Genomic DNA, 25,835 nt, shown 5'->3' on the forward strand with positions numbered 1-25,835 from the left:
TATGGATCAATGTGGTAAATAATGATTTTACTTCCTTCCTTTTCAGTGTTTCCTATAATCATGTATTAATACGGCTCTTTCTAAATATAACCTTGTTTTTTCTAATTACTGTGTATTCTAACTGCTAAATATAAATTCTCTCATGCTCGCCTCACACTCCTCTCCCCCGAGTCTGTCACTATCCCCGGCTCGGTCGCCTTGGTAACAATGTCTTTTCACACATCCCCCTGCTGTCGTGTATAATTTAGAAGTGTTTTTCCTTTAGTCTATCTTGTTACATTTAAGCTACTAAACTCCCATTCAATAGCACTCTCAGCCCACAAGCTTTCAGTACTCTATAACCAAAACTTCTGTGTCCTGCTGATTGTGACATGAAAAATATGGCCTCCTACATCATGCTGGCTTTACACACAGCAGCGGCTGGTGAATCATGGAATACATAAGTACAGCTGTTCTACTGGCAGCTGGGTGGTAACCCCACACCCACCCAGGAAGTGGGTAACGGCATACACACCAAAGAGGCACGACATGTTTCTGCTATTGGGCCTTGAAGAAAGGGAGCCCAGCAGTGTTGGTTACAGTCTAGAGGTTTAAAGAGTCTCTGTCACCAGATTATAAATGCCCTATGTCCTACATAATCTGATTGGCGCTGTAATGTAGATAACAGTGGTTTTTATTTTGACAAACTATCATTTTTGAGCAAGTTATGAGCAATTTTAGATTTATGCTAATTAGTTTCTTAATTACCAATTACTTTTGACCAAGTGGGTGTTGTAAAGAGAAGTGTATGAGGCTGACCAATCAGTGTCCTACACTTCTCATTGTTCCAGCCCAGCTTCTTTCACTGCACAATCACACTGTGCTGTGAATCATGCTGGGCTGGAACAATGAGAAGTGTATGACACTGATTGGTCACTGATTGGTCAGTGTCAAACACTCCTCTGTACAACGCCCACTTGGTCAAAAGTAAAAACACGCCCAGTTGGTCATTAGGAAACGAATTAGCATAAATCTAAAATTGCTCATAACTTGCTCAAAAATGATAGTTTGTCAAAATAAAAACCACTGTTATCTACATTACAGCGCCGATCAGATTATGTAGGACATAGGGCATTTATAATCTGGTGACAGAGACTCTTTAACTTCTGCTCTTACTCTGTGGCCCCCAGTGGCGTAACTACCGCCGTAGCAGCAGTAGTGTCTGCTACGGGGCCCACGGCATGAGGGGGCCCATGTCGCCCGCCGGCACGGGCCCCCACCATGGGCGGAGGCTCCGCTAGCAGCCGCTATGGCTGCTACAGCGAGACGCCACTGAACACTACGGTATCTCCCCGTTCTGCCATTAACTGGTTCCCGACCGCTGACTGTATTTTTACGGCCAGCGGTCAGGGTCCTTAAAACCCGAGCCATAGACTTTCTACAGCTCGGGTTTTAACTTGCTGCCCGCGCGATCGGGCAGCTGAATGTCGGGTCTCCGGCTGTCAGTGACTGCCGGGGACCCTGAGGAGAGGATAGAAGCAGCTTTCGCTGCTTCTGTCTTCTCCGATCACTTGTACACAGCGCTGAATGCGCGCTGTGTACAGGAATAGAGACAGCAGCAGAGGCGCTGTCTCTATTCCTCCCGGTGATCATGTGACTGGTCACATGATCGCCGGGTGCCGTTAGTGGCAGGCTGCTGCTGGGTCTTACTAGACCCAGCACAGCCCTATTAGTGACAATCGTTACTATGAGAGGGCTGATTTCCCCTGTAACTGGGGCTGCTGTGCAGCTCCAGTTACAGTGGAAAAACATGGTGTAAAAGAAAGAAAAAAAATATATAAAGTTCCCCAAAGGTCTTTTTTGACCTTTGAGGAACAGACCATAGTAATAAAAAAATAGTAAAGTAAAGTGCAAAAAAAAATTAAATAATAAATACACATAAAATACCCACCCCAAAAAAAAACGTTCCCCCCGCCAATCATTGTTGTAACGCTAGCGCTGACCCAATTACCCTAATATAGACATGTAATATATAAAAATTTACGGTAGACAATGACGATCACAAATAAAAGGTCTATTTTAGGGTAAAACTATGTTATTACCCAAAAAAAAATAGCTGAAATGTAAAAAAGCTTATTTTTTTACTATTATCTTCAAACTTTATGAATAAAAATTCTAAAATAGCAAAAAAGGTGTGTATAAAAACGATAAAAAATGAAACCTGCATTGTCTACGGAAAAAATGTCGCAAAAATCACGTTGTTAGCCCAACAAATAAAAAAGTTATAGCCATTTAACTAACGCGTGCTAAAGAGGGCTAAACGATGTCTGGTCCTGAAGGCGCAAAATAGAGCAAAAGACATGTATCCCGCCCTCTCCACAGGATATCCACAGGATAGGGGATACATGTGTGATCGCTGGCATTGATAGGGAGAATGGGGGACTGAAAGTCCCCTGAAGTTCTCCATCACAAATCTCGGACTTCCGGGGTCTGTGTCGGCAGCTCCGTAGAAATTAATGGAGCGCCGGTCGTGCTTGTGCGCAAGCGTGACCAGCGCTCCTTTCATTTTTATTGAGCTGCGCAGACGCCGGAAGTCAGAGGTTTGTCATGGAGAAGTTCAGGGGACTTTCAGTCCCCCGTTCTCCCTATCAATGCCAGCGATCACACATGTATCCCCTATCCTGTGGAGATCCTGTGGAGAGGGGATACATGTATTTTGTAGGACACACTGTAGGTCGCATTTTTTTGGGAGGGGGGACGCTGTATGGCGTTCCCTACAGGGGGGGGGAACACTGTATGGCGTTCCCTACAGGGGGTGGTGGCTGTATGGCGTTCCCTACAGGGGGGAGCTGTATGGCGTTCCCTACAGGGGGGGGCTGTATGGCGTTCTCTACAGGGGGGGGTTGTATGGCGTTCCCTACAGGGGGGGGCTGTATGGCGTTCTCTACAGTGGGGGCTGTATGGCGCTCTCTGCAGGGGGGCTGTATGGCGTTATCTACAGGGGGGCTGTATGGCGTTATCTACAGGGGGGCTGTATGGCGTTCTCTACAGGGGGATGTATGGCGTTATCTACAGGGGGGGCTGTAAAAAAGGCACTATCTACAAGGGGGGGGGTTGTGTGACACCCAGGGGAGGGGGGGGCCCCAGTCAAAAGTTTGCTATGGGGCCCAGTCTTTCCTAGTTACGCCCCTGTTGGCCCCATTACAAAATCTGTAACAGGGCTCACTAACTATCATTGATCATTTGTAGTGTTGGTTTACTTATATAGGCTGAGAGACCTGTTGGGTTCACTGAGGCTCCAGGGCCTGGGTGTGACTACAAACTCTGCACCCCCTATAGTTACGACTCTGGTTCCATCCCTTTTGCTATTACACAAAGTGAATTTGGACCCACAAATAAGCTATTTTTGTGTATAGGTATTATATGTGCATATTTATTTTTAAATAAATCCCAGTTCCTTTGTAATTTATGAATTTACCTAAATTATATAATGCATTCATATACTGTATACAATAGTTATATATTTAAACTGATAAAAAGAGAATTAGAAACAAAAGTACAAACTCTGACTAAATACGATCAATATAAGGTAGGCAGGACCACAACAGCCATTAAATAAATAAGAATGTTTTTGGGTTAACTCTAGATCCATGAAGAACTAAAACCACATACGCCACTGTAAAATAGTTTGCTACCATTTCAGATGTCCATTAATATCGTATATATATTTCTCATGGATTGGTTGTGATTATTAAACAGGTTGTCTAACTAAAGGCATTGATGGCATATCTAGTGGCACAGCCTGGGGACAGGCAAGCATGTAATGTTTTTTTCTTTTACAGTGGGCAGCATTGGGGGCACTAAATCTCCTGGTGCTGTTTTTATGTACTGAGCTTGGTTCTGGCAATTTATATATGTTATGAGCATTGTTCTGGTGCTGTATATATGTACTGAGCTTGGTTCTGGTGCTGTATTTATTTACTGTACTTGATTCTGGTACTGTATATACAGGGCCGCCATCAGGGGGGTATTAGGGGTACTGGTGTGAGGGGCCCTGCCAAACCTAATTGAAAGGGGGGCCCGGCAACTGCCGCAACATTCTTTTGGTAGGAAAAAAACGGGCCCCTGCAATGGGGCCCGTTTTTTTCACCAAAAGAATGTCGTGAGCTGCTGCTGCTGCGGGCCCCCTCCCCTCCCCATGGGGGGCCATCAAACCGTCCGCCCACGCGCGCGCACCCGATCGCGCGCACAAGGAAACTCCCGCGCGTGCGCACTCGCGAGCGCGCACCCACGAACGCCGGCACTCGAGACTGCCCGCGCGCGCACCCGGTATCGGCGCAGCCGCGGACACACATGGACAGAACTTACCTGGAGCCTGGCTGGAGGTGAAGGACTGGACGTCTGGACCGAAGACCTCGCCTGGAAGACATCGCCGGAAGAGGACTGGAGTGGGAGCAGCTCTTCTGACACAGTGAGTAAATTATCTCAAAGTGCTGATCATGTATGGCCCTGTTCACACAGTATTTTGCAGGCAAAAAAAAAATCTGCCTCAAAATTCCTTAAAGAATTTTGAGGCAGATTTTGACCTGCCCACACTATCTTGCCACGTTTTTTTGCTGCGTTTTTTGCCCGCGGCGATTGAGGACAGCAGACAAAAAACGCAGCGAAAAATGCATTTTCTGCCTCCCATTGATTTCGATGGGAGGTCAGAGGCGGAACCGTGGCAAGAAAGGACGTGCTGCTTTTTCTTTTTTCTGTGACTGGCTCCCATTGATTTCAGATTAAATCAATGGGAGGCGGTTTTGGAAGTTTTTTGGTGCTGATTCTGACGCAGTGTCCGAGTCAATATCAAGGCCCAAAAACGCTGTGAACTGGGCCTTATTGTTAGGGCTTATTCAGACGAACGTGTAATACGTCCGTGCAACGCGCGTGATTTTTACGCGCCTCGCACGGACCTATGTTACTCTATGGGGCCGTGCAGACTGTCAGTGATTTTCACGCAGCGTGTGTCCGCTGCGTAAAACTCACGACATGTCCTATATTTGTGCATTGTTCGCGCATCACGCACCCATTGAAGTCAATGGGTGCGTGAAAATCACGCCCAGCACTTCCGCAGCCATATAAACTATGAATGAAAACAGAAAAGCACCATGTGCTACAAACATACAAACAGAGTGTCATAATGATGGCGGCTGTGCGAAAATCACGCAGCCACGCATCATACGCTGCTGACACACGGAGCTGTTATGGACCTTTTGCATGCACAAAACGCCACGTTTTTTGCGCGTGCAAAAAGCACACGCTTGTGTAAATCCGGCCTTAGGGTAGGAACACACTAGGCATGAACACTGCGGATTTTATGCAACACATTTTATTGTGGAAAATCCGCAGCGTATTACAGTCGCAGCCGAGTGGATGGGATTTTAACAAATCTCATCCACACGCTGCAAAAATAATGGACCTGCAGTGTGGCTTTTTAAGCCGCAACATGTCAATTTATTCTGTGGAATCGCAGCTCCTTTGTTGCGGAAATGCTGCGGTTCTGCCGCAAAAATCACAAATGAAAAAAAAAAAAGGTACTTTTTTAAATTGATAAAGTTTAGTCTTGCCCCGGCCATAGTCCTGGTGACGCGATCCTCTATTCTTAGCGCAGCCCCGCCTCCTGTCATGACGTTTCATCCCATGTAACCGCTGCAGCAGTCACATGGTCTACAGCGTCATCCCAGGAGGCGGGGCTACGTTCAGAAGAGAGAGACGTGTCGCCCTAAACTACGACCGGGGCAAGTCTAAACTTTTTTTCCCTACAGGATTCCCGCAGCGGACATGCCTCACGAAACCTGCGCCACTATTTGGTGCGGTTTTGCTGGCAGAATTCCCTGCGGCTACCGGGGCGGATAAGCTGTGTAGTTTTACTCAGCATATCCGCCTAGTGTGTCACTTATGATGTCGCTCCTGGAGCTGCTGCCGGTCTCTAAATAGGCAGTTGGTCCAGTAGAATTTGTAATTATTTTTTTTTGTGAACCAGCTTAAAAAAATACAAAACTTTTGTGTTAGGGCCTGTTCACATCACCGTTCGCTTCCGTTCCGGGGTTCCGTCTGAGGTTTCCGTCGGGTGAACCCCGCAACGGAAAGTGAAAGTGACAGCACAGCTTCCGTTTCAGTCACCATTGATCTCAATGGTGACGGAAACATCGCTAATGGTTTCCGTTCGTCACCGTTCCGGCAGGTTTTCGGACGGAATCAATAGCGCAGTCGACTGCGCTAATGGTGACGGAAACGGAAGCTGTGCTGTCACTTTCACTTTCCGTTGCGGGGTTCACCCGACAGAAACCTCAGACGGAACCCCGGAACGGAAGCGAACGGTGATGTGAACAGGCCCTAACACAAAAGTTTTGTATTTTTTTAAGCTGGTTCACAAAAAAAAATAATTTCAAATTCTACTGAACCAACTGCCTATTTAGAGACCGGCAGCAGCTCCAGGAGCGACATCATAAGGGACACACTAGGCGGATATGCTGAGTAAAACTACACAGCTTATCCGCCCCGGTAGCCGCAGGGAATTCTGCCAGCAAAACCGCACCAAATAGTGGCGCAGGTTTGGTGAGGCGTGTCCGCTGCGGGAATCCTGCAGGGAAAAAAAAGTTTAGACTTGCCCCGGCCGTAGTTTAGGGCGACACGTCTCTCTCTTCTGAACGTAGCCCCGCCTCCTGGGATGACGCTGTAGACCATGTGACTGCTGCAGCGGTCACATGGGATGAAACGTCATGACAGGAGGTGGGGCTGCGCTAAGAATAGAGGATCGCGTCACCCTAAACTACGGCCGGGGCAAGTCTAAACTTTTTTTATAAATTTAAAAAAGTGGCTTTTTTTTTTTTTTCTCATTTGTGATTTTTGCGGCAGAACCGCAGCATTTCCGCAACAGAGGAGCAGCGATTCCACAGAATACATTGACATGCGGCTTAAAAAGCCACACTGCAGGTCCATTTTTTTTGCAGCGTGTGGATGAGATTTGTTCAAATCTCATCCACTCTACTGCGACTGTAATACGCTGCGGATTTTCCACAATAAAATGTGTTGCATAAAATCCGCAGTGTTCATGCCTAGTGTGTTCCTACCCTAAGGCCGGATTTACACAAGCGTGTGCTTTTTGCGCGCGCAAAAACGTGGTGTTTTGCGCATGCAAAAGGTCCATAACAGCTCCGTGTGTCAGCAGCGTATGATGCGTGGCTGCGTGATTTTCGCGCAGCCGCCATCATTATGACACTCTGTTTGTATGTTTGTAGCACGTGGTGCTTTTCTGTTTTCATTCATAGTTTATACTGCTGCGGAAGTGCTGGGCGTGATTTTCACGCACCCATTGACTTCAATGGGTGCGTGATGTGCCAACAATGCACAAATATAGGACATGTCGTGAGTTTTACGCAGCGGACACACGGACACACGCTGCGTGAAAATCACTGACAGTCTGCATGGCCCCATAGAGTAACATAGGTCCGTGCGAGGCGCGTGAAAATCACGCACGTTGCACGGACGTATTACACGTTCGTGTGAATAAGCCCTAACAATAAGGCCCAGAGTTTTTGGGCCTTGATATTGACTCGGACACTGCGTCAGAATCAGCACCAAACAACTTTCAAAACCGCCTCCCATTGATTTAATCTGAAATCAATGGGAGCCAGTCGCGGAAAAAAGAAAAAGCAGCACGTCCTTTCTTGCCGCGGTTCCGCCTCTGACCTGCCATCGAAATCAATGGGAGGCAGAAAATGCATTATTCGCTGCGTTTTCTGTCTGCTGTCCTCAATCGCCGCGGGCAAAAAACGCGGCAAGATAGTGTGGGCAGGTCAAAATCTGCCTCAAAATTCGGTGCGCGGTTCCAGGCGGTCGCCGGTGCGCATGCGCGGGAGTTTGCGGGTGCGCGCGATCGGTCGCACGGGCGGCGGTGTTTGACGGCCCCCATGCTACCCAGGGCCGCTATCAGGGGGGGTATTAGGGGTACTGATGTGAGAGGCCCGGCCAAACCTAATTGAAAGGGGGGCCCGCAGCTCATGACATTCTTTTGGTGAAAAAAACGGGCCCCATTGCAGGGGCTGTTTTTTTTCTACCAAAGGCAAGTTTGCCGGGCCCCCCTTTCAATTAGGTTTGGCCGGGCCTCTCACATCAGTACCCCTAATACCCCCCCTGATGGCGTCCCTGGGTACCATGATATAGTGCTGGACGGAGTACTGTTAACAAGCGGTGCCACGGTAGGGGGGCCCAGAAAATTTAGCTGTAGGGGGCCCTGAAATTCCTGATGGCGGCCCTGTGTATATATGTATGAGCTTGGTTCTGGGTATGTATATATGTACTGATCTTGGTTCTGGTACCGCATCTGTGCATTAGCTGGGAGATTTGTTGCTGCTTACTGCGCACGCCGCACTGTCTTCTACCCTTTTCACAGTCCACAGCCTAACTAAATGGGCTGAGCACGCTAAGGATATTGAATTTGCGCATACGTAATGTGGGGTAATGAGTGTCGGTAGGTAGGTATGTTTGTTTATGTAGATATATACATAGTGTGTAAATCCAGTTAAATATTCTGGAGAGGGAATTTCTTTATTTAGATTCCAGTTTAATATAGGGTGTATTAGGAATATTGTAATTATTTTATTTGATTATCAGAACAATTTTCCATGGCGCGATACACCACAAAAGAGGAACAGGGAACCTGTTGTAAAAAATTTGATTCCCACCCCTGCCTACAACCATTTAAAAATGAATAACTGTTTAACCTTGTGTTACAGAGAAATACATTTTTCTTCTAAAACAAACCGTTCATGCACAAAAACAAATTGTGTGTAAAATTTTGCAGACATGAGAGCTAAAATTGGTTAACAGCAGACTGATATCAAATAATAGAAAGGTTTGGTTATAATTGCTGCTGCTAAAAAAAAGTAGTGGCATTAGTTATTAAATATGAGTCGGAAACTATTCTCATAGGAGTGTTAGTAACTTTCTTTGGGCCTAACCCACGCGTAGCCTATTTTTGTATATAAACATTGGGGGCATACATCGGCCCACATTTACTAAGACTGGTGTAGTTGGACTTATTTGCTCAAAATGTATTAAAAGGTGTACGCCTCTTAATAAATTTGGCGCATTTTGAAATAGTTGGCAGAAAATAATATCTATATCTGAGCAGGTGTAAATTCGCGACAAAATTTGCAAATTTGTTGAGCAATGAGAGAAGTCACGAATTTTACATCAAATGTTTCGCATTTTTCTGCACAGCAAATCCGTGGTAAATTACAGCGAAATTCATGTGTATCAGGTTTTCAACACCTTAACCACATGTAAAAAAAAATATTACAGCTTTCTGCGGATCGTCGGATCTGCAACATGCTCATTCTATTGCAGAAATGGTGTGGATTTTCACCCTTTGCAAATCAAAGGGTGCGATCCGCGAACAAAATCTGTGCTGAATATATCCACCATGTCTGAAATCTCAAATTTTTAGGAACATGTTCAATCCATAATACTTGTATCCCAGATGACGAGTTTTGGTGTAAATATTTAAAATATACAAAAGTCACATAAAATGTGAGCTGTTGTGCAATCTGTGTGCATATCTCCAAGTTACATATGACTATATACACACTTTATTGTATTCATGTTTAAATATTCCCCTAGGGCTGCCTATATGCACAGGCCTACTGTAGCTATATAGGTAAATCCAGCCCTGCTTGGAATAGATTAAAGGGTTATCCAGCTGCAAAAATGTATATGTCAAGGATCTAAATGCATGAAATAAGAAAACGGAATTATATAAATATTGTTCCAATAGGGCGCCGATTCCCTGTTCGGGAACAAAGTCCCGTCGTTTTGTCTGTTTAGACGACACAGACTAACGAGACAAGAGCAGTCTCCCGTTCCATTGTGTCAGCGTGTCATCAAAGCATGTGACCTCTAGGGGGCTGGCACTGTAAAGATGCAGAGGAAGCAAGTGTAAAGAATCTGCCAGGCACAACTTCTGTGTATACTCCCATAGGTAATCAGTCTGCACCTGAGTCCGTGTCTCTGAGACTGACTCCTTCTTCCACCACTCAGGATGGCAGGCTTAGGAGTGGGAGAGCCTATCGCAGCCTGGCCAGACGGAGCTAGCTCCCACCCTCTGTCTATTTATACCTGCCTTTCCTGTTCCTCCTTTGCTTGTGATTCTTCTCGTGTGGTTTCCTGGCCCAGCTACAGCTTCTGTCTATTTGATCCTGCTCCATACTGACCCTGGCTTACTGACTACTCTCCTGCTCTGCGTTTGGTACCTCGTGCACTCCTGGTTTTGACTCGGCTCGTTCACCATTCTTGTTGCTCAAGGTGTTGCCGTGGGCAACTGCCCCTTTCCCTTTGCTTTGTGTTCCCTTGTCTGTTTGTCTTATGCACTTACTGAGCGTAGGGACCGCCGCCAAGTTGTACCCCGTCGCCTAGGGCGGGTCGTTGCAAGTAGGCAGGGACAGAGTGGCGGGTAGATTAGGGCACACTTATCCGTTTCCCTACCCCCGGCATTACAGCAAGCCAGCCCCCTTCTTCTCAGCATGCCTGCACATGCACACGTAAACACTACATGAGCAGAGGGGTGCACGGGGTTAATTGAGAATAGGGGAAAGAATTCCTGCCTCATACCCGGAAGTTTGTAAACGGCGCTAGCGTTACATAGGGGAGCTGTGAGTAATGCTGAAGTTTGTTTTTTTTGCAGTCAGATTACATGTAGCCATGTTTTAATGTACATACACATATTTGTTTGTTCATGTTTATTTTTTTCCTGGTCCCCGGAAAACCTCTTAAAAAAAAAAAAGGAGACTCGGAAAGCTTTCTGCTTTACGTCTCCCTGCTTTTGATAATGAAAAAATAAATAAATAAAAAAATGAAACCTGCCTTAAAGCTAATACTATAAATGGAACTGGTTGTTAGGCCTTGTTCACACATTACAATTTAATAAAAATATTGGCTTTCGGGAGATGCGTCAAAGCTGGTGCAAAGAAAAAGTTGAGTAGTTGCCCTAGGCAACCAATCAGGTAACTGCTTACTTTTGCTAAAGTGCATGTGAAAAATGAGGCAGAATCTGATTGGCTGCCATGGGAAACAACTAAACTTTTTCTATGCACCAGTTTTGATACTTTTACCCTAGAAGTCTTTTTTTTTTTATATACATATTCTGTCTTTAGCGTCCACTGCAAGCTATATGTTAACCCTTTAGTAACCAGTCTGTTTTGGGCCTTTATGACGGAGCGTTTTTTTCCCCAGTTTTTTGATCATCGCATTTCAAAAGCCATAACATTTTTCTTTATTTTTTGTGGACATTGCCGTGTGAGAGCTTCTTTTTTGCAGCACCAGTTGTATTCTTTAATCCCACCATTTTGGGGTACATATAATTTATTGATTTAACTATTAACTTTTTTGGGAAGTAATCCGAAGAAAACAGAAATTTAGCCAGTATTTTTTCGTCTTAAATTTACGCTGTTTATTATGAGGCATAAATAACATAATAACTTAACTATATGGGTCGTTACGATTACTGCCATGCCAAATTTATATAGATTTACTACTTTTACACAATAAAAAAACATTATTTTTTTAAAAAAAAATTGTTTTTGCATTGCTATATTCTAAGAGCCATAACTTTTAAGCTTATTTTTTGCGAGATGATTTGTCGTTTGTCTTGGTAAGATTTTGGGGTACATATGACTTTTTGAGCGCTTTTCATTGTATTTTCTGGAGGATAGGATGAATAGAAAACAGCAATTCTGTTAAAGTATTTTATTTTTTTATGGCATTCACCGCGTAGGTTAAACTCTTAATGACACAGCCTAGTTTGGGCCATAAGGCCCAGACTACTTTTTTCATATCTGACATGTGTCACTTTCACAATGCTTTAGGGATTCCCTTTTAATGCTGAAACAGAAAAGGGTTTGTTTTTTTTCCACTTTTTATTATTATTTTTTTGGACAGAAAAACATTATTTAACTAATTTTTACCAGTCCCCTAGGGGACTTGAACCAGCGATCGTTGGATCACTATCCCTTTACATTGCAATGCTAATGTATTGCAGTATTAAGTACAAAATAGGCAGTACAAAGATAGCAGACATGGGGACTTCATTAGGCCCAAAGGCTGCTATGCCAACCATCGGCATCCCACGATTGCGTTGTTGGGGCGATGGGCTGTCAGAGGGGTTCGCCCCTCTTTTACTAATGCTTTTCGCGTTCGCTATTGACCGTGGCACATAAGGGGTTAAATTAGCGATATCGCGCTCGAGGCTTCTGTAGATGGCAGACCCGGAGGCCATTGTTAGGCCTCCAGTTGCCATAGCAACCATAGGCACCCTGCGATCACATCATGGGGGCGCCAATAGTGTTCTAACACCTTAGATGCCGGGGTCGCTATTGACTGCAGCATCTTAGGGGTTAATCGATGGGGACATGTGACGGGGAGAAGAATGGCACTGGGTTAAAGCCCCAATGTACTATTACTGAGCTGAGCGCGAACGATGGAAGGGGAAAAGATAGGATTTCATTTTTTTTACTTGGGATTTTTCATTTATTTATCAGTGACTTTATTATAAAATTGTTACTTTTTTTTTTTAGTTCCACTATGGGACTTCACTATGTGATCGCTTTCATAATACACTGCAATACTTCTGTATCACAGTGTATTATGCTGTCAATGTAAAACTGACAGGCATTCTATTAGGTCCTGCCTCTAATAGGCATACACTGATGGCAGACCTGGGTCCTTACTTAGGACCCCAGGTACCATAGAAACAATCGGCACCTCGCAATCGCATTGTAGAGGGTGCCGACCGGTTAACAGAGGTAGCCCCCTCCCTCTAAAACTACCTAAATTCTGCGGTGGCTATTGACCACAGTATCTAAGAGGTTACACAGGCTGGATCGGAGGTCACTCTGATCCAGCATTGTTAGAGCAGAAGCTTGGCTGTCTTTAGAAAAGCCGGCACTGTTGCATAAGTACCCTTAATGATTATCGAGAAAAAAGCATATGGGGTGGTCATTGAGGAGTTAAAGAGATGGAGTAACTGCACCAAACTTTGTTTTGTGAACCTGGTTTTAAAGTGCTAGTAGGGTGAACAAAAGTTAAGAGTGGAGACATTTGTGAATGGGGAAGACTGATCTGTTTTCTTGCAGTTACTGCTGATAAAGGCGGCTTAATTAGATGATATAGGCAGGGCAAGGAAGAGGGGTAGGTAAAATAGCACCCAGTGTGCAATTGGGGGCGGTGGCAAGAGAGGGCAGGCAAATTCTAAAACTCCTGACTTGGTCACGAAGAGAACTTGTCCCACCCCTGGATATAGGTGTTGAATAAAAGTTTAATTTTTGCGTTTAATTTGGTTGTTTTTGTTACACTTAATTGTTTCATAAAGTCAAACAACATTTAATATGTGCAAAAGAAATTAGGAATCAAGAATACTTTTTCAACGCAAATTTTAGTAAAACAGAATTGCACGTCGTAGTGTATACATATTACTAGCCATAGCCATAGTGCCCCCTGTGTAAAGCTATATTCTCCTAGGGTAATGGCAGGTTCTTTTATAGGACTTTGCTCACATCCATACTAGGGAATTGGTGGATATTGCGCTCTGTAGTACAATGTTCTCTAAATAGGTATAAAGGATCACAAACAGTCGGGTCCCGAAGTATTTGGACAGTGAAACAATGTTCATAATGTAGCCTCTGTACTCCACCACAATGGATTTGAAACAAAGCTATAGAGATGTGATTGAAGTGTAGACTTTTGGCCAAATTGACAATTTAGTTATTAAAAAGAAGGAATTCAGTGGCGAGCTCAGCAATATCAAAAGGCCTGGACGACCACAGAAGACAACTAAAGCGGAAGATCGCAGAATTCTTTCCTTGGATGGAAAAAAAGTTTACCAACATTTCACCAAGTCCAGAACACTCTTGAGAAGGTGGGCGTATCTTTGAAAATCTACAATTAAGAGATGTCTTCATGAATGTAAATACAAAGGGTTTATCTCAAAATTCAGACCACTGCTTAGGCCTTATTCAGACAAATATAAATTACGTCAGTGTACTGTGCATTGAAATAACGGATATCACACGAACCTATGCAATTCAATGGCGCTATTCACACGTTTGTGGTTTTTCACGTAACGTGTGTCCGTTGCGTGAAACTCACTGCATGTCTTATTTTGGTACGTTTTTGTGGTCCACATCGCCCATTGAAGTCAATGGGTGCATGAAAAACATGGACAGAACACGGATGACATCTGTGTGCTGTCCATGTTTTTCACGCACCATTTGCTAAAGAAATGATGAGAAAAAAAAAACAGGAACACTGATGCCACACGGAAAGCCCACTGATGCCACAGGGAACCGAAATGCATGAAATATGCTCATGTATGGCTGCCAATGGAACTGGTTCACTGGGGTTTATTAATGATGTATATTATAAACCTAGAAACGGAGTCCGACACACCAAGGTTTGGTTAAAAATGACAAATTTTATTAGAACAGATAACAAAAGACATTTAAAAGTTAAAGATGATGGCCACAGTGTGAAAAGGATGCCAGACAGTGATGTAGGCAATGTTAGAGTTGTAATACATTAAATAACAAAGTGACAAGGGGAAGAAATGAGCAATTCCTAATTCATAAATGAATAAATAAATGAAATAAATAAATGAATGAATAAATAAATATATAAATAAATATGAGTGTAGCTATAGTGCACACAGTCCTGCACCCAGTGTAATGGGTGAGGATCACACCAGGCGGTGATATTAATCACAGCCAGATGCAGGAGTTGGAGAGAGCAACAGTCCACTCGCACATGTATAACCATCAAAGGAATACATGCATAGAAGGAACGGCTGAAATAGCTGAAATGAAGCAAAACGTCTTACCCATGTCACAGTTGGCACTGTCTGGCATCAACCCCGACGCGCGTTTCGGCCCTCGAGCCTTCGTCTGGGGTTGATTATTAATGATGTGACTGTGGATATGGTGATATCCATAGGTTCAAGAATTTAGGCAGTCATTGGCTGCAAAGTATTACATCCAAGTATTACAAATAATCCTTATATTTATAATTATGTTAGTCTGTCCAATTTACTTTTGAGCCGCTGAAAATAGAGGGACTATGTAAAACATGGCTGTAATTCCTACACGGTTAATGCAATATTGTTTTTAAACCCCTTGAATTCAACTTGTAAGTCTACACTTCAATCACACCTCTATTTCTTTGTTTCAAATCCATTGTAGTGGTGTACAGAGGCTCAATAATGGAAATTGTTTCACTGTCCAAATACTTTTGGACTCGGCTGAAGATGACAAAGATTTTGGACCAGGGTGAGCTTGGCATGTTCCATCTGTCCCATCAATTTTGGGATTCTTACTGCTCTTGCATGTGTAAGGATTTTGCTAGAAATGTGTAAACACGGCCCGTGTAAAATTCTTAAGGGAATCAGAGCTCTAAAAAGCTACATCTGTGTGGGATGACTGAACGAGTCTTCTGAGTATATAACTATTGATTTCAAATATAGCTTTTTAGAACTTTATCTGTTTGTTGGCATTCATTACCAAATGATTTCATTCATGCCTCCAGACACACATCACAGCACAGGATTGTCTGTGATATATTTCAGGGACTTTAATGTTGGCTATCTCTAATTTTCTGTGAAAGGCTTTGGTCTAAAAAAAATCCAGCAGTGACTGTTTTTGAACTTACAGAGTAGTTCTTTATATACATATAGATGCAATTAAAACCTCTTCTTACTCATTTGTTGGTTGGCTGTATCCAGTCCTCTATCCTGCTATGTTTTGTATCGCGACAGCAAATTTAAAGCCTATACAGCAATTTCCCAATGTACTGTACTTCTATTAGTGGAACTACTCTTGTCATGTGTTGGACTTATGAGTTGGCAGAGCTAATCATTATCGGAATATAGACTGCTATGCCTGTGTAGCGTCCATGGCCACGGGCCGTCGGGTTTACTCACCTCCCGACGCCCGCATCCATGGATCCGTGAGCGCTGGCCTCCATCTCCTTCCTAGGAGACGCCAGCGCTCACTTTGGTCTGCTGGGTCCCGTAGGGTGCGCGCGCACGCTCGTGCCCGGCCTTAAAAGGAAGTCGTCATCATTATCAACAGCCACGATTTCCTGGTCTATAAGAAGGCCCCAGGCCTGAGCGTTGTTAGTTTTCCCAATCTGTCTTTCAAATGGTCCCTTAGTGTTTCCCGTTCCAGTTGTTACCCGTGCCTTGTTACTTGTTCCTGTTTCCCATGCTGTGCCTTTAGTATTGAGTCTGCCACGTCCTGTGTCATCTGCCACATCCAGAGGAATCCGCCACATCCGGAGGAATCCGCCACGTCCTGTGTCATCTGCCACGTCCGGTGGAATCCGCCATGTCTGGCGCAACCTGCGGCTCCTGTGTCATCCGCCACGTTTGGCGTTATCTGCTGCACCCATCTCCATCACTGCCAGAGCTGCGGCCACCTTCTGGACTATCCAGGTACCCTTGTGCGGGACATTGTATTACTGGGGTTTCCTGTTGTTTGGCCAGCTGCCTCCCTGCTACGGCGGTACGGCCTAATGGCTTCGTGACAGTACGCTCAGGCCATGGAACCCGCTGGTCAACCTGAGACTTTGACGACACAAGCCATGCTGGCCGAGATGGAGGCTCTCCAGTCACGACAAGACCAACTCCCCCTGTCGGTGAACGCCATTGCCCATCGGCTGCTTGCTCCAACCACAGTTGTCACTGCACCCATTCCTGCTGTTCCTCCTGCTACACTTCCTGTCTGTATGGTACCAATCCCCTGTGTTTCTTGCCGCTACCTCCACGCTATGACGGAGACCCGAGGTCCTGCAGGGGATTCTTGAATCAGTGCCTGATCCACTTCAGACTACATGCCAGGTCCTTCTCTTCGGATGACGTCCGGATCGCCTTCATCATCTCTCTTCTTACTGGCAAAGCCCTGGCATGGGCTAATCCTCTGTGGGAACATCAGGGACCAGAGACCCGTGACTTGAGGTGCTTCTTACAGACCTTCCGCTCGATCTTTGTGGAACCTGGGAGATTTTCTTCGGCTGCTGCATCCTTGCTGACCCTACACCAGGGAGACCTCTACGTGGGCGAGTATGCCATTCAGTTCCGTATCCTGGCTGCTGAATTGACCTGGAACAACGAGGCTTTGGTGGCCACATTCTAACAGGGACTGTCTTCAGGGATCAAGGACGAGCTGGCTACTCGCGATCTGCCATCTACCCTGGATGATCTTATCCTACTCGCCTCCCGGGTTGACATGAGGATCCGGGAGCGTTCCCAAGAGGTTCTCCGGGAGAGAGAGCTTCCTAGGCTGGATTCTACTTTCCAGCAATCCTCCTCAGTCGTCCCACCAGAGGATCCGATGCAGAGTAACTATGTCAGATTGTCTACCCAGGAGAAACAACGCAGATGCCCTTCTGGACTTTGTTTGTATTGAGGCCTCGGAGGCCATATTGTGTGCCTGTATCCCCAGAGGCCAATGAGACCCCATTGCCTAGGACTGAATAGAGAAAAAACCCTAGATGGAACGGTACCTAATAAAGCATTCAGTTCCAAGCTGACTATTCCTGCGACCCTAGAAACCGGCGAGAGGATGCATCAAGTTTCTGCCTATCTTGACTCTGGTTCTGCTGAAAATTTCATCCAGAGAGAGCTTGTGGATCATCTTCAGCTGCCCACTGTCCCCCCTAGAGACGTCTTTGGCTGTTGCCTCAGTTAATGGACTGCCTCTGCCTGATCCCATCGTTTCTAAAACCAAGCCGTTGAAGCTTCAGGTTGGAGTCCTTCATTTTGAATAAATTTCTTTCCTTGTTTTGCCCAAGGTCATCAATCCTGATCTACTGGGCCTGCCTTGGCTTCGACTACATGCCACAGTCCTGGACTGGAATTCTGGAGAGGTTCTCCAATGGGGCTCCAAGTGCCATGGTCGTTATCTGTTGCAGATCCATCCTGTCAAGTCTCCTCTGCCTCAGTCATTGGCGGGACTGCCTCCACAGTTTGCTCAATATGCAGATGTTTTCTGCAAAAGGGAGGCTGAGGCACTGCCTCCTCATTGGACTTATGACTGCCCCATTGAACTGGTTCCTAATGCCTCTCTCCCCCATGGCCGAGTATATCCTCTGTCCTTGCCTGAGTCTCTATCCATGTCGGCCTATATCAAGGAGAATCTGGAGAGGGGTTTCATACGAAAGTCTTCCTCCCCGGCCGGGGCTGGATTCTTCTTCGTTAAAAAGGACGGATCCCTTCGACCCTGCATTGACTACCGTGGTCTCAACCAGATCACGGTCAAGAACAAATACCCGTTGCCACTTATATCTGAGCTGTTTGACAGCATAAGAGGAGCCAAAAAAATTTCTAAGCTAGACCTGCGTGGGGCTTATAATCTAGTCCGGATTCGCCGGCGTGATGAATGGAAGATGGCATTTAACACCCGGGACGGGCACTACGAATACCTAGTGATGCCCTTCGGACTGTGTAATGCTCCCGCAGTGTTTCAGGAGTTCGTTAATGATATCTTCCGAGATCTCCTCTATGTCTGTGTTGTTGTTTATCTCGATGATATTTTGATTTTCTCCCCAGATCCGACGATTCATCGGAGGCATGTCCGTCAGGTTTTACTGCGATTAAGGGAGAATCATTTATACGCCAAGCTGTAGAAGTGCGTCTTTGAGAAGAGTTCTCTGCCCTTCCTGGGCTACATCATCTCGCATCAGGGTCTCAAGATGGATCCTGAGAAAGTGAGAGCTGTCCTGGAGTGGCCACGTCCTCAAGGCTTAAGGGCCATACAGCGGTTCCTGGGATTCGCCAATTTCTACCGGCAGTTTATTCCTAACTTCTCTTCTCTGACGGCTCCCATCTCTACCCTTATCAAGAAGGGGGTGAATGCCAAGGTGTGGACTCCAGAGGCAGAGTCCGCCTTCATTAGCCTCAAGAAAGCCTTCACTTCAGCTTCGATCCTCAATCATCCTGACGTATCTCGGCAGTTCTCACTGGAAGTGGACGCTTCCTCTGTTGGTGCAGATGCACTTCTGTTCCAGAGGAGCTCCAAAGGAAAGGCGGTACTATGTGGCAACTACTCAAGACTTTTTTCTTCTGCTGAGCGTAATTACTCTATTGGAGATCGGGAGCTACTGGCCATCAAATTGACTCTGGAGGAGAGGAGACATCTTCTAGAGGGCGCTGCCCACCCCATCCTGATCTTCACCGACCACAAAAACCTTACCTACCTTCAGTCTGCACAACGACTGAATCCCCGTCAAGCCAGATGATCGCTGTTCTTCACCCGTTTCCAGTTTGTGCTCCACTACCATCCCGCGGACAAGAATGTGAGGGCCGATGCCCTTTCCAGATCGTTTGAGATGGAAGACACAGTGGAGTCCCTTCAGACTATCATAGACCCGTCCTGCATTGTCACTGCTAATGCTCTGCAGGTTAGAGACATCCCTCCGGGGAGTACTTTTGTTCGGTTGGCAGACAGGAGAGGAATTCTCCGCTGGGGACACAGTTCTAAACTGGCTGGGCACGCTGGTGTCCGTAAAACCCGAGACCTGATTGCTCGTCACTTCTGGTGGCCCACGCTACCTAAAGATGTTCTTGACTTTGTCTCTTCTTGTGTGCCACTAACAAAGTTACTCACTCCAAGCCTGCCGGCCTGCTTCAACTTCTGCCTGTACCCAATGCCCCCTGGCAGCACATTGCGATAGACTTTGTAACAGACCTTCCCCCCTCAGCAGGATGCAACACTGTCTGGGTGTGGTGGACCAGTTCTCTAATATGGCACATTTTATCCCGCTGACCGGCCTACCTTCTGCTCCTCGTCTGGCGAGTCTCTTCATTCGACACATCTTTCGCTTGCATGGCTTGCCTCTTCACATCGTGTCAGATCGGGGGGTTCAGTTTACTTCAAAGTTCTGGAGAGCCCTCTCTAAACTCCTGGATGTGAGATTGGACTTTTCCTCAGCTTATCACCCCCAGTCCAATGGGCAAGTTGAGAGGATAAACCAGATCATGGAGAATTATCTCCGCCACTTCATCTCTTCACAGCACGATAACTGGGTACAGCTTCTTCTATCGGCCGAGTTCACATACAACAACCACACCAGTGAGTCCACCACTTCCACTGCATTTCCCATTGTGTACAGTCAACATCCTAGAGTCCCTCTTCCAGTGTCGACCACATCTCAAGTACCCGCTGCTGACTCTGCTTATGGGGACTTTTTGCAAATCTGGTAATAGACTCGATCCTCTATTTTACTGGCAGTCGATCGCATGAAGTGAAAAGCAGATACTAGGAGAAGAGAGCCACCTCAGTATCTTCCGGGCACTAAAGTCTGGCTGTCCTCTCGGAACATTCGCTTGAAGGTGCCTTCATACAAGTTTGCTCCCAGGTTCCTTGGTCCTTTCGAGATTCTGCAACAGATAAACCCTGTCTCCTATAAGCTGCCTCCTACCCTCAGAATCCCCAACTCCTTTCTTGTGTCCCTCCTGAAGCCAGTGGTCCTGAACCGCTACAGCAAGACTTCTAGTTCCACAGTTGCTCCCAGCGGTTCTTCTGATATATTCGAGGTGAGGGAGATCTTGGACTGCAAGAGGGTAGGAGGAAGGACTTTCTATTTGGTGGACTAGAGAGGGTTTGGTCCTGAGGAGAGGTCTTGGGAGCCAGAAGAGAACCTCAGTACCCCTGCGCTTATTAAGAAATTCCTCTCTCGCTCTGGCCCCAAGAAGAGGGGGCGTAAGAGGGCCACAGGCCGTCGAGTTTACTTGCCTCCCGACGCCCGCAGCCATGGATCTGTGAGCGCTGGCCTCCATCTCCTTCCTAGGAGACGCCAGCGCTCACTTCCGTTCTGGTCTGCTGGGTCCCGTAGGGTGCGCGCGCACGCTCGTGCCCAGCCTTAAAGGGCCAGCGCACACACAAAGGAAGTCGTCATCATTATCAACTGCCACGATTTCCCGGTCTATAAGAAGGCCCCAGGCCTTCTGAGCCTTGCCTGAGCTTTGTTAGTTTTCCCAGTCTTTCTTGCAAATGGTCCCTTAGTGTTTCCCGTTCCAGTTGTTACCCGTTCCTTGTTACCTGTTCCTGTTTCCCGTGCTGTGCCTTTAGTATTGAGTCTACCACGTCCTGTGTCATCTGCCACGTCCAGAGGAATCCGCCACGTCCTGTGTCATCTGCCACGTCCGGAGGAATCCGCCACGTCCTGTGTCATCTGCCACGTCCGGAGGAATCTGCCACGTCTGGTGCAACCTGCGGCTCCTGTGTCATCCGCCACGTTTGGCGTTATCTGCTGCACCCATCTCCAACAGTGCCAGAGCTGCGGCCACCGTCTGAACTATCCAGGTACCCTTGTGCCGGACATTGTATTACTGGGGTTTCCTGTTGTTTGGCCAGCTGCCTCCCCGCTACGGCGGTACGGCCTAGTGGGTCCACTAACCCGCTTCGTGACAGCCTGTATTCTGCCTGGGATGTAGCAGGGAAAGGAGAGGGACTTTTATAATATCACTGTCATGAAGGGTTCTGATAATAGAAATTATATTATTGGCTGCATAAAGTTCCATTGAGAAGCTCAGTATGTTATGTCACTCAATCCAAACCTGATTGTGCTGGATATGTGCCATGGTTGTAGCTATACCTCCCAACAGTGGGACAGTTCCAGATTCTGGGCAGTATCCCGCTGTCCTGGACGGCCGGAGGTATGTTCCAGTGTCAACTGTATCTGCGACCTCAATATGCAGATACAGTTGAATCCAATGCTGAAGCAAGGAACCATCAGCTCCCTGCTTCAGCATTCAACTATGGAGTCCCCGGCCAGAGCAACGCAAGCTCTCTGGCCGAGGACTCCTGTCTTGGGAAAGCCCTTGACGTCACTGTCCATATATGGACAGTAACATCAGTGGCTCTTCCAGGAGCGGACTGTTGCCGATGCTCTGTCTGAGGATTCCGGCATCGTTAAGCCGCTAACATCACTTTCCATATATGGACAGTGAAGTCAGGAGCTCCTCCTGGAGCAAAATCCCTGGCCAGGGCATTGCCAACGCTCTGGCTGGGGATTCTGCTCCTGGAGAAGCCCCTAGCATCGCGATCCATATATATGGACAGTGACGTCAGGGGCTCCTCCTAGAGTAGAATCATCGGCCGATGCTCTGGCTGGAGATTCCGCTCCTAGAGGGAGCCCAATGGCACAATCTACAGAGGGGCGCTATCTACAGTGGGGGTGGCGTTATAGTCAAGGGGGTATGGCACTATCTACATGGGTACTGTGTCACTATATGGACACTATCTACAGGGGACACTGTGGTGCTATCTACATGGCACTGTGTGCGGCACTATCTACATGGGCACTGTGGCACTTTCTATGTGGGCACTATGGTACATTATATGTAGGCCCTGTGGCACTATGTGGGCACTGTGGCACTATCTACAGTGGGCACTGTGGCACTATGTGGGCACTGTGGTAGTATGTGGGCACTGGCACCATCTATGTGGGCACTATCTACAGTGAGCAATGTGGCACTATCTACAGCGGCATTGCAGCACTATGGGGCATTACACTGTATGGTGACAGCTAAGGGGGCATAATACTGTATGTGGGCAGCTAAAGGGGAATTATATTGTATGGGGACATCTGTGTGGGCAATATAATGCTTCTGTGTGGTCATTTTACTGTGTGGTGGCAGCTATAGTGGCATTATACTGTGTGTGGGTTCAATGGGAGCATTAAACTGTGGTTCTATGGGAGCTTGATACTGTGTAGGCTGTGTAGGCTTTCTTCCGGCAGGTCAGAGACGGACCTGCCGAAAGAAAGAGGAGTCGCTATTTTTCCTGCGAGCAATTTTTTCCGCTCACGGGAAAAAAACGCCTCCGCTTCCCATTGAAATCAATGAGCGGTGGTTTTGGCCATTTTTGTGTGGTTTCCGTGTCAAAAACCGCTAAAAAAAACTCTGCATGAACTAGCCCTAACTATGGGAAACTAGTAATTGGTGTGAAAGCTCCAAAATTTCAACAAGAATAAGAAAAAATTAAGGTCAGGCCACATTTTAAATTTTTGGCATGTATTCTGCACTGAAAAGCAATGTAAAGTGAATAGTATTTACAAAACACCAATCACCTGCACCAGGAAAAAATCTGTGAGTCAAATGTAGAGCAATGCAAAGGGTAAAATCCAAGGCAAAGCCCATATGTAACACATGCATATATTTCCACAAATTTCAGGCCATCTTTTCGGCAGAGGGCATTACAGTACATGTAGTATAGGTAAAGGGGTAATCCAGAAGCTGTAGCTCAGGTAGAGGGCAGTCCAGGACATGTTGTACAGGTAGAGGGCAGTCCAGGACATGCTGTACAGGTAGAGGGCAATCCAGGACATTTAATATAGGTAGAGAGCAGTACAGGACATGTAGTACAGGTAGAGAGCAGTCCAGGACATGCTGTACCGGTAGAGGGCAGTCCAGGACATGCTATACTGGTAGGTAGGGGGGAGTCTGGGACATGCTGTACAGGTAGAGGCCAGCCAAGGACATACTGTACAGGTAGAGGGCAGCCCAGGACATACTGAACAGGTAGAGGGCAGCCCAGGACATGTTGTACAGGTAGAGGGCAGCCCAGGACATGTTGTACAGGTAGAGGGCAGTGCAAGACATGCTGTACAGGCAGAGGGCAGTCCAGGATGTGTTATACAGGTAGAGGGCAGAACAGGACATGCTGTACAGGTAGAGGGCTGTCCAGGACATGATGTACAGGTAGAGGGCAGTCCAAGACATGCTGTACAGGTAGAGGGCAGTCCAGGACATGTTGTACAGGTAGAGGGCAGGACATGACATGATGTACAGGTGGAGGGCAGTCCAGGACGTGTTGTACAGGTAGAGGGCAGAACAGGACATGCTGGACAGGTAGCGGGCAGAACAGGACATGCTGTACAGGTAGAGGGCAGAACAGGATGTGTTGTACAGATAGAGGGCAGTCCAGGACGTGTTGTACAGGTAGAGGGCAGTCCAGGACGTGTTGTACAGGTAGAGGGCAGAATAGGACATGATGTACAGGTAGAGGGCAGTCCAGGACGTGTTGTACGGGTAGAGGCCAGAACAGGACATGCTGTACCGGTGGAGGGCAGTCCAGGACATGCTGTACAGATAGAGGGCAGTCCAGTACAGGACACATGGTGCAGGCAGAGACGTGTACGGGATAGCCAGTCAGTGATTGGCTGTACTTGTCCCCATTGTGATGGGCTACTTAGCTGTTCACTATGAACGGTGGCAACGCAGATCTGCTCTCTTCTGAACAGGTCTGCTTGAGCTCTACTATGCAAGCGGCGCGTCATTGAAAGGCGCTGATTGGCAGGGCAGAATGACTTAGCCCGTCAATCAGCGCCTTTCAACCACGGAAGCGGCGCGATTACGTCATTGCGCCGCTAGCATCATTGAATGGCGCTGATTGGCGGGGCAAGTAATTTTGCCTCCCCCCAATCATCGTCATTGTAAGGTGCCCAGCCATTCAAAGCTAATGCATGTATTTGTACCTGCGTGATATAGATGCAGTTACAATTACTGCAACAGGGGGTGGCTGTCGCTAGCAACGCCACCGGGCATGAAATGAAATGTTAGAGATTCGGCGGCATGTGCCCCGTAGTAGTGTTGCTACCACTGTAGCAACCATAACGGCTGTTAGCGGCGCTACCGGTCATATGGGGGGGGCATGTCAGCGGGTGGCACGGGCCCCCTCCTGCCGCGGGCCCCGTAGCAGCCGCTACGGCTGCTACAGCGGTAGTTACGCCATTGATTGTGCAACAGTCACATGAAAATATCATGAAAGTTTTATGTACTTGCATCACATGATATTTGTCATTTCAGGTGTCATGCTATAAAAAAACGCTCAAAAAGATCAAAAGGAATGCAATCACTAAAGGTATAGAAATATATAAATTAAATTTATTAGCAAGTCCAATATAAAAAAAAAGTTTTTAAAATATCACAATCAGAAGGAGAGAAAAATAGGCATAAGTTGATATGGATCACACTGAAAATCCCAGATCACACCTCCAATATATGAATAGTATAATGTTATACAAATTAATATGCATCAGGCATATAGCTATATAGAGTCAACATGCCCATGTAGTATATGGCCTTCAAATTGATTTGCTTAAGGCATACAAACAGGTGAATAAACATATAGTGGCCGATCACAATTTTTATGGAAGTATGGACAATTGTTCAATGCCCATAACCCATATAGTGTCCAACCAGAAAGCCACTTTACCCAATAGACACCAACAATATTCACCAAACTCCAGGGAACGAACACCTTTTCACTAACAAAATAGTTTTGTCAGAGTTTTATGAGTAGGTTGTATATTCACAAAAAGTCTTTGTGTAACCCCAGCCTTACTAACATGCTTACTGACATTACAACCCATGGATAGAGGTGCCCTGATCTTTTTGGTTTCTGTCATTTTAACCAGCTGGATTATTTCTTTACACAGAAGATCAGGACAGAATATGCAGGCCAGTAAAAACCTGTGTCCCCGCCAGTAATGTTAACCATACAAGAAAGAAAGCTGGCAGCTAAATACTCATTTGACCGACCACTATCTGCCCCAATTCCCTATCCAACATGCCCAACCTTGTTTTCCCCAACAGCAGAAGTTGGTGGGTATTTGGGCTGCCCCCATACACATTAGCTTGTTTGTTGATCCAGAATAAATAGTAATTGATAATTTTCTCATCTGTATGGCTGGCTTAAGATGTGATTGCAGAAGAGGGGTGATTACTTCCAACTCTGGAAAGATATTTAGTTCTGTAGATACAAAAA

At 46.4% G+C, this 25,835-nt stretch overlaps 1 protein-coding gene across 1 annotated transcript in view; it reads right to left on the bottom strand.

The window, feature by feature from the left end:
* The window catches only part of GPR176 (G protein-coupled receptor 176), a 63,443-nt gene that overhangs the window by 35,872 nt on the left and 1,736 nt on the right, over positions 1-25,835 (bottom strand). The window lies entirely within an intron of this gene.

The sequence above is a fragment of the Rhinoderma darwinii genome, chromosome 12 (genome assembly GCF_050947455.1).
Source record: "Rhinoderma darwinii isolate aRhiDar2 chromosome 12, aRhiDar2.hap1, whole genome shotgun sequence".
NCBI lineage: Eukaryota > Metazoa > Chordata > Amphibia > Anura > Rhinodermatidae > Rhinoderma > Rhinoderma darwinii.